The following is a 7547-nucleotide window of genomic DNA, read 5'->3' as shown; positions in this document are numbered from 1 at the left end:
AATCATTGTAATCATTCATTTACAAGTCTGCTGCGGTTCAGTCAGTTTAATGTGATGCTAACTCTGCCCAGGGGCGGAGCCAGGGGGTGGCCAATGGTGGCCAAGGACACCATAAATTAACCTTTGGTCACCCCCCCGGCCCCCCTACCGCTTTGCCGGCAACTTTTTTGCGGAACCATTTCTGTACACAGTTGTTCCCATATGGACGCATTTCAACAGCGCACCTCAAACAAGTACTTCTCCACCCAAACTGAAGGTGGCGGTAATACACTCAACTTGAATTTCAACCACCAACACAATTACAGAAGAAGAAGTGTCGTTGTTGTTCGCATGTGCTCCAACGGACTTTGCGCGGGCAGTAGGAGGACTGTTAGTTAACCGCCGCGAGAGAAGAGGTCACATAAGTTAACAAGAAGAATTAAGTTTATTCACTATGTTTGAAATGTTTCTTGTCTTAATGTATGTATATTATGGCTGGCGTGCTGAAGTTGAAACAGACATGGTAAAGTTTGCTAAGTTAATTTAGGCTGTTAACTTAGCAGTATGAAAGCTATAAACAGTTTCACTGTGTCAGTGTCATTTAATAGAGAGTTGTAGAAGGCCATTAAAAGTAAAGTCAACTTTCAGTGCTGATTTAGCTTAATGGTGGTGGTCTGTCTGTGTCATATCCTTGAAAGGGAATTAAAATGTTTTGTTGGCAGTTGGCAGCCAAATGATAATATGCAAAGTATTGCAAAGGAATATTTTTTAAATGCTTGCCCATAATGTTAAGGTTACTATATTTTGGTTTTTCTGTGATATTGTAATGTTTGTTTGATAAAAGTGCATTCTGGTATATTCTTATGTCGTGTAAATTGTCATTATGGTGTGAGCTTTATTGCCAATTAAAAAGACACCACCTTCTGCAATGCCACACTGTTTCAGATCTTTTTTTAAAATCAGTTTAGTAATACATTAAAAAGCTTATGTGGATCTTCATGATGTAATTCTACATGGCAATCACTGCCTGTTTAAGTAAATGAGCAGTGTTAGGTGTAACTAGTTACAAAGTAATTAGTTACTGTAATTTAATTACTTTCCCCTTGAAAAAGTAAAGTAAGCGATTACTCTTACTTTTTTCTGTAATATAATTACAGTTACTTCTGATGTAATTAAACTAAATACTTTGTGTAATATATGTGTGTGCAATAGTGGAATTGACATCAAAATTCTAACTTTAAAATCCGTGCTTTAATGTATAATTCTCACATTTGTAATACTTTGGTCGGTTAATAAGAGTACTTTATGTAGTTTAATATTATTTATTTGAATGAATTATAAGAGCCGTTTGATGCCTATCCTTGAATCACTTAACTAATCAAGGTTGATATAGGATATAGAAAGTAATTAGTAATCAGTAACTAAATACTTTTTGGAAAGAATAATTTGTACAGTAATCTAATTACACTATTGAATATGTAATTAGTAACTAGTAATTAATTACTTTTTCAGAGTAACTTACCCAACACTGTAAATGAGTGAGTGACTAAGAAACACTACTAGATCCACAGTGACTTGCCACATAGGGAAAAAAAAAGATGATATCAGTTTCTGTGCTACTCCTGTGTGAGGTATGGTCTCAGTCTGGCCACCCCTATGAAAATTGTCTGGCTCCGCCACTGACTCTGCCGGACCGTTTGCTGCATAGAGTTGACGCCGAGAAAGACGTGCTGCGTCGAGAAGGCAAAACCTCACGCTCGAACCCGGCGACATTTTTCTACTGAATGAAAGATAATGTATATAGCTGATTTAATAATGTATCTTCATTTTTTTAAACTTACTGGACGACCAAGCTATGAGAGTCATAAAACCCTGCCCAACTGATGCAAGGCGTATAAGAGAATATACTGTATGTGTAGACTACACAGTAGAAAGCCTTGCATAGGCAGGCTATAGGCTCGGCCCCGATACGGCTTGTGTCGAAGCATTCGTTAGTCTGGCTGTTTGTTTAGAAATAAATTAAATGTAGTTGCATTATCCGCGTTAAGAATCTGTACAACTGCAGCAGCGGAGGACTATTATTCTGCCGCTCCGAATTGAGGAAGAGCTGATGACGACATGGGTTGATCTTCAGCTGACCAAACAGCAGAATGGGGCGTTTCATTCCCGCCCACATTTAGAGAAAGAATGTAATGTAGCTGTTTATTCATTTTTCTATTCCTGAACGAAAAACGAAAAATCAAGCTGAATTCTTGTTTTTCGTGTTTTTGGAAAAAAAAGGAGCCGTTTTCTCATTTTTCAAATTTCAATTTTAAATCATAAAACGACTGAGCGAATGATACACAGACCAATTGGTCGGTCAATTATTATGTGAGTCTCGTTCAGCAATCAGCAGAAAGTGGATGCAAAGCGCAGTTACAGGTAGGCTACTGTGCACGCTTGTTTATTTAAAATACATAAACTTCACGTTTAACATAATCCCAGATTTATGAATGTGTAAATGACCAAACAATTAACTTTTTAATTATGATGAAAAACCTTGTGCGTTGGTCATTTGAACCACTTATTTGGACTTATTTTATTTATTTATTGAGTAGATCAGAGACACACATTTTAATAAAGCCTGTAATCAGTTTATACGTCCATTAATACGTTCGTTGACATAACACAACTCCTTTTCGCCACCTGCTGGCGTATTATAGAAATGGTCACTGAACGAATCTGAACGAATCATTTTGGTGAACTAACTGAAAAAGAACGAATCACTCAAATGGATCATAATTCCGATTCACCTTGGCAATGGCATAAAAAAAGAACCTTGGTGGCGGAAAGCGCTTCAGAGCGAGGCACACTTTCCGCTCTGCATACAGTGGATTTACTAATGTGCTGAAAATGACTTAAGTTTAAATCAAATAATAGATAAATGTACCAATAAACAAATAAATTAATCAGTAAATGAAAGAAACAACAGAAATAATTAAAAAAATGTGTTCTCACTCCGCATCAGTGAGACGTCATGGTGTATAGGACACTTGATAGTGTGTCAGGCCTAGTCCACACGTACACAGGTATTTTATAAACAGAGTGTTTCCATCTTCGTTTAAAAAAACCTGCATCCACACTTAACCGCAAAAACACACTATGAAGCGCTGTCAAAACCATGCCAACCCAACAGGTAGCGATATAACCCTAACCATAAAACCGTGTTGGCCAATCAGAAGCCTGGAATCTAACGTCAAACAAAGGAGATAGCGGCATGTATTTCAACGTCATACGCCAATCGCCAAATTTCCGGTTCCCCTTCAGTCGGTCTCTCGAAGTTGTGTTGAGAGACAGACTGGGGTTTGATCTTGAGAACTTATCATCTCCGAGAGGAATTTAAAACACCAATGGGCTTTTGCAAATGGCACACGCACGCCAGCCCCGTGCATACGGGTATAAAAAGGAGGCGGCGACGGCCATTCACTCATCCTTTGTTCTTCGGAACCTGCATGATGTACTGTACATGTCAAGCGCTCCATATCTTCGAGATTTCTTCCAGACTGCTGGATTTATGACGCGAAGCAGCGGATTTCTCACTCTCGGTGGCAGACTTCCCCTGCAGCGAGCCGCAGATATTTCTAAAAGAGCAAATTTCCTCTCACAGTCTGCGCTGTCTTCAGGCATGTCTCGCAGCTGTCACTTGGAGGGGTCGACCAAGGCTCCCTTCCAGGGCATGTAAGATCTTTGACACTCGTGTCGAAGACTTACGATGCTGTGGGTTAAACTGCCTCCGCCCTCCACGCTATGGTGGTCCGTCAGTCCCATAATGCTATGGTGACCCATTTGGGTCATATGTCAAAGCATTAGGATCTGGTTGATGGGAAGGCCGACCCGGCTGCGCAGCGCCACAGGCCTCGCGCCTCATGAGACGGAGGTCATGGCGGGTGCTCTGGGTCGGACGATGTCCATGATAGTGGTCCAAGGGAGACATCTGTGGCTCAATCTTGCGTAGTGACGCTCAGAAGGCCCGCCTTCCAGATGCGCCCATCTCGCAAGCGGGGCTGTGTGATGATACTGCGGAGGTTCTCCGTGGTGAAGAAGCAGACTGCTCCGCCGTGACCCGGCCACCTATCGGTCACTGAGGTCCCGAGCACAGCCTGCCCCCCAGCAGCCCCGCCCCCCCGTGGTGGCCTCTCTGGTATTGGGGTCCTCCAGGCAACGGCCCGCCAGAGATGCAGAGCCCCGCGGGAGGGGGCTTCTACCCCGTTGGGAACCCGCCTAAAGACAGAGTGGCCCTGACGGGATAAGCCATGGCGATTGAGAGTACAGCGGGCAACGCCCCCCCGGCCAGTTCATCGCCAGCGCATCAAAGCGGGATGCCGCCTGCCACATCCCCCACCCAAGCCGGGCCCTTTTTAGACTCTCTCTCAAAAGAGCTTCTCTTTCTCTGGGCTTCACCGCAGCACTCTCGATACGACGGTGCGTCGGGTGACATAACTTCTCGCTGCCCTCCGCAATCTCCACTTGACGTTGCGTTGGCCGGCAGTAACACCAAGCAGGTAAGTTAGCAGAGCAGTCAACCTCCCTGGGGTTCCGCCCTGTGCAAGGTGACCGTCAGCCTCCGAACCAGCCTCCCACGGCACGGTAAAGCAGATCGTCCCTCTGGTTCAGCTGTCACGGTTCTTGGGCGCTTGGCTAGAGTGCACCAGCACGTCACACTGGCTAGAGAGGACGATCCGTCTCGGTTATGTGATCCAGTTTGCCAGGCGCCCGCCCAAGTCTCGGGGCATTCTCCACACCTCGGTTCGAGGGGAGAACTTTCCCGTGCTTCGGGCCGAGGTTGCTGCCCTTCTGGCGAAAGGTGCGATCAAACCCGTCCCTCTAACCGAGATGTCTTTCGGGTTTTACAGCCCGTACTTCATAGTGCCCAAAAAAGTTCTGGATCTGCGCCTCCTGAACAAGCACCTACACAAGCGTACTTTCACGTCTCCATCCTCCCTCAACACCGACCGTTCCTGCGGTTCGCGTTCGAGTGAAGGGCGTATCAGAACAAGGTCCTGCCCTTCGGTCTGGCCCTGTCTCCACGGGTTTTTACTCGTAGAGGCTGTGTTAGCTCCCCTCAGAGAGCAAGGCGTGCGGATACTCAACTATCTCGACGACTGGCTTATCTTGGCTCACTCGCGAGATGTGTTGTGAACGCACAGGGACCGCTTGCTCCAGCACCTAGACCGTCTGGGCCTGCGGGTCAACCGAGAGAAGAGTATCTCGGAGTATCTCGGAGTATCTCCTCTTATCTCGGTATGGAACTAGACTCTGTCCGTATGTCAGCACGTCTCACATACGAGTGTGCGCAGTCGGTGTGACCTGTGCAAGGTCAGGGAAGAGGGACATCAAGTACTGCTAGTTGCGCCTTACTGGCCCAACCAGACTTGGTTCTCAGACCTGGTGGCTCTGACGACAGTTCCCCCCTGGCCGATTCCCCTGACGAAGGACCTTCTATCGGGTCAGCATTGGCCTTCCTACAAGAGACTCGAGAGTAACCTCTCCCCATCCACGTTGAAAGTGTACTGTATGTAGCCGTTATTGCCGCTCATCACGATCTCGTGGAGGGTAAGTCTCTCGGCCAACATGACCTGGTCACCAGGTTCCTTAGGGGCGTGAGAAGGGTGAATCCACCTCGACCGCGCTCCGTACCCTCTTGGGACCTTAATGTGGTCTTACAGGGCCTTGGTACGGCCCCTTTCGAGCCCCTCAGAGATGCCAGTCTTGGCACTCGCTTCAATCAAGAGGGTGGGGGACCTCCAGGCATTTTCCGTGTCCCATGGGTGCCTAGAATTCGGGCCCGGTAATTCTCACGTTATCCTGAGACCCCGGTCAGGTTACGTGCCCAAGGTTCCCACCACTCCCTTTCGAGACTAGGTGGTGAACCTTTTTGGGGGACAGCACCTGGGGAGGGCTGTCTCCAAATAGAGATTGGCACACTGGATTGTGGATGCCATCACTTTGCAATACCAGTCCCAAGATCGCCTGTGCCTGCTTGCAGTGAGAGCCCACTCCACTCGGAGTATGGCCTCCTCGTGGGCACTGGCTCAGGGCGCCTCTCTGGCAGACATATGTAGTGCTGCGGGTTGGGCTACGCCCAGTACCTTCGCGAGGTTTTACAACCTCCGCGTGGAACCAGTGTCAGCCGGTTAGCATGCTATTTTAGCCTCCCTACTTCCCCCCTTAGGGTGAAGTACAGGCATTCCATCCATCACTAAGCATTGGCAATTATGGGTGGAGCGGTTTGTTGGAACCAAGTCCAGTACTGGTAGAGTCGCCCCTGCTCAGGTGGACCCTTATACTAGGACTGTTGCCCCATACATAGTGACTCCCCTGCAGGGTCGTCCCGTGTGAACCTGTGACCTCCCCTCCGGTGGTCTACCCCACCTGGGTTCTGTCCCCCCATTCGGGCTGACACAAATTCTCACATGTTGTTCTCCCCACTGGTGAGACCATGTTGGTGTCTCCACATGTAACTTGTGGTAGGATGTGGCCTCCGTAACACACTCTTCAACGAGGAGAGCAGTGTTTCCCCAGTGTTCCTTACGGCACCGGGTGGCATCTCGCTAATAGAGACGAACGCCACCATACGTGATGGCCGTCAGTACGAGCCTCTCATGGCATGCAACTAGTACTGATCCCACTGGAAGATTACGTCTCGCAGTAGCGATCACTTGTGACTCGCTAGGCCAGTGAGTGTCACTCCGCTTGAGGTTGTGATACGGCTCAGGGCCGTGGCGTGTAAAGATAGGTCCCCAGTCTGTCTCTCAACACAACTTCGAGAGACTGACTGAAGGGGCATGTCTTCATGCGACAACGCTTTGCCGACCCGCTGCAGCGACCGGGAGATGTTTCTCAGGTTCCTCAGCCCAAAGGGTGAATGAATGGCCGCTGCCGCCTCCCTTTTATACCCGTATGCACGGGGCGGGGACTGACGTGCGTGTGCCATTCTCCAAAGCCCATTGGCGTTTATTCCTCTCGGAGATGATAGGTTCTCAAGATTAAACCCCAGTCTGTCTCTCAACACAACGTCTCGTTCCCTCCATCAGGGAACGGAGGTTACAGTCATAACCGAGACGTTTCACCGTCTACACGACAACACTGAAACTTTCTTTCTAAAAATCTTCACCCTGGCAGGAGTTTTCAAAAAAGTTTGGTTTCAGTGACCGGGTACTGCGTTTGCATGTGGACGAACGGCCAAACCGCATAGAAAAAGCTGTGGTTTTGAAAATACCCGTGTTCGTGTGGACAGGGCCTCAGACTCTCTTGTCAGTTTCAGACTGATCAACGGTTCGAACCCTGCTCGGAGCAGATTTGGGTAGGAATGGCTGCACGTCTAAATTAATTAATTTATCGCTTCATTTCTGCATTTATGTCTGTATTCATTAATTTATTTATTCATGCACTTTATTTATACACTTTATTAAGTCATTTCTTATCCTCCATAGAAAACTACCATTTGTGAGAACATGTAAGGGAAAGAATATTCTCTGATGTAATACACAGCCACGATGGCTGATGTTATTGATGTAAGGATGGATGAG

The sequence above is a fragment of the Triplophysa rosa genome, linkage group LG6, assembly GCF_024868665.1.
Source record: "Triplophysa rosa linkage group LG6, Trosa_1v2, whole genome shotgun sequence".
Taxonomy (NCBI): Eukaryota; Metazoa; Chordata; class Actinopteri; order Cypriniformes; family Nemacheilidae; genus Triplophysa; species Triplophysa rosa.
This window is presented reverse-complemented; position numbering follows the sequence as displayed.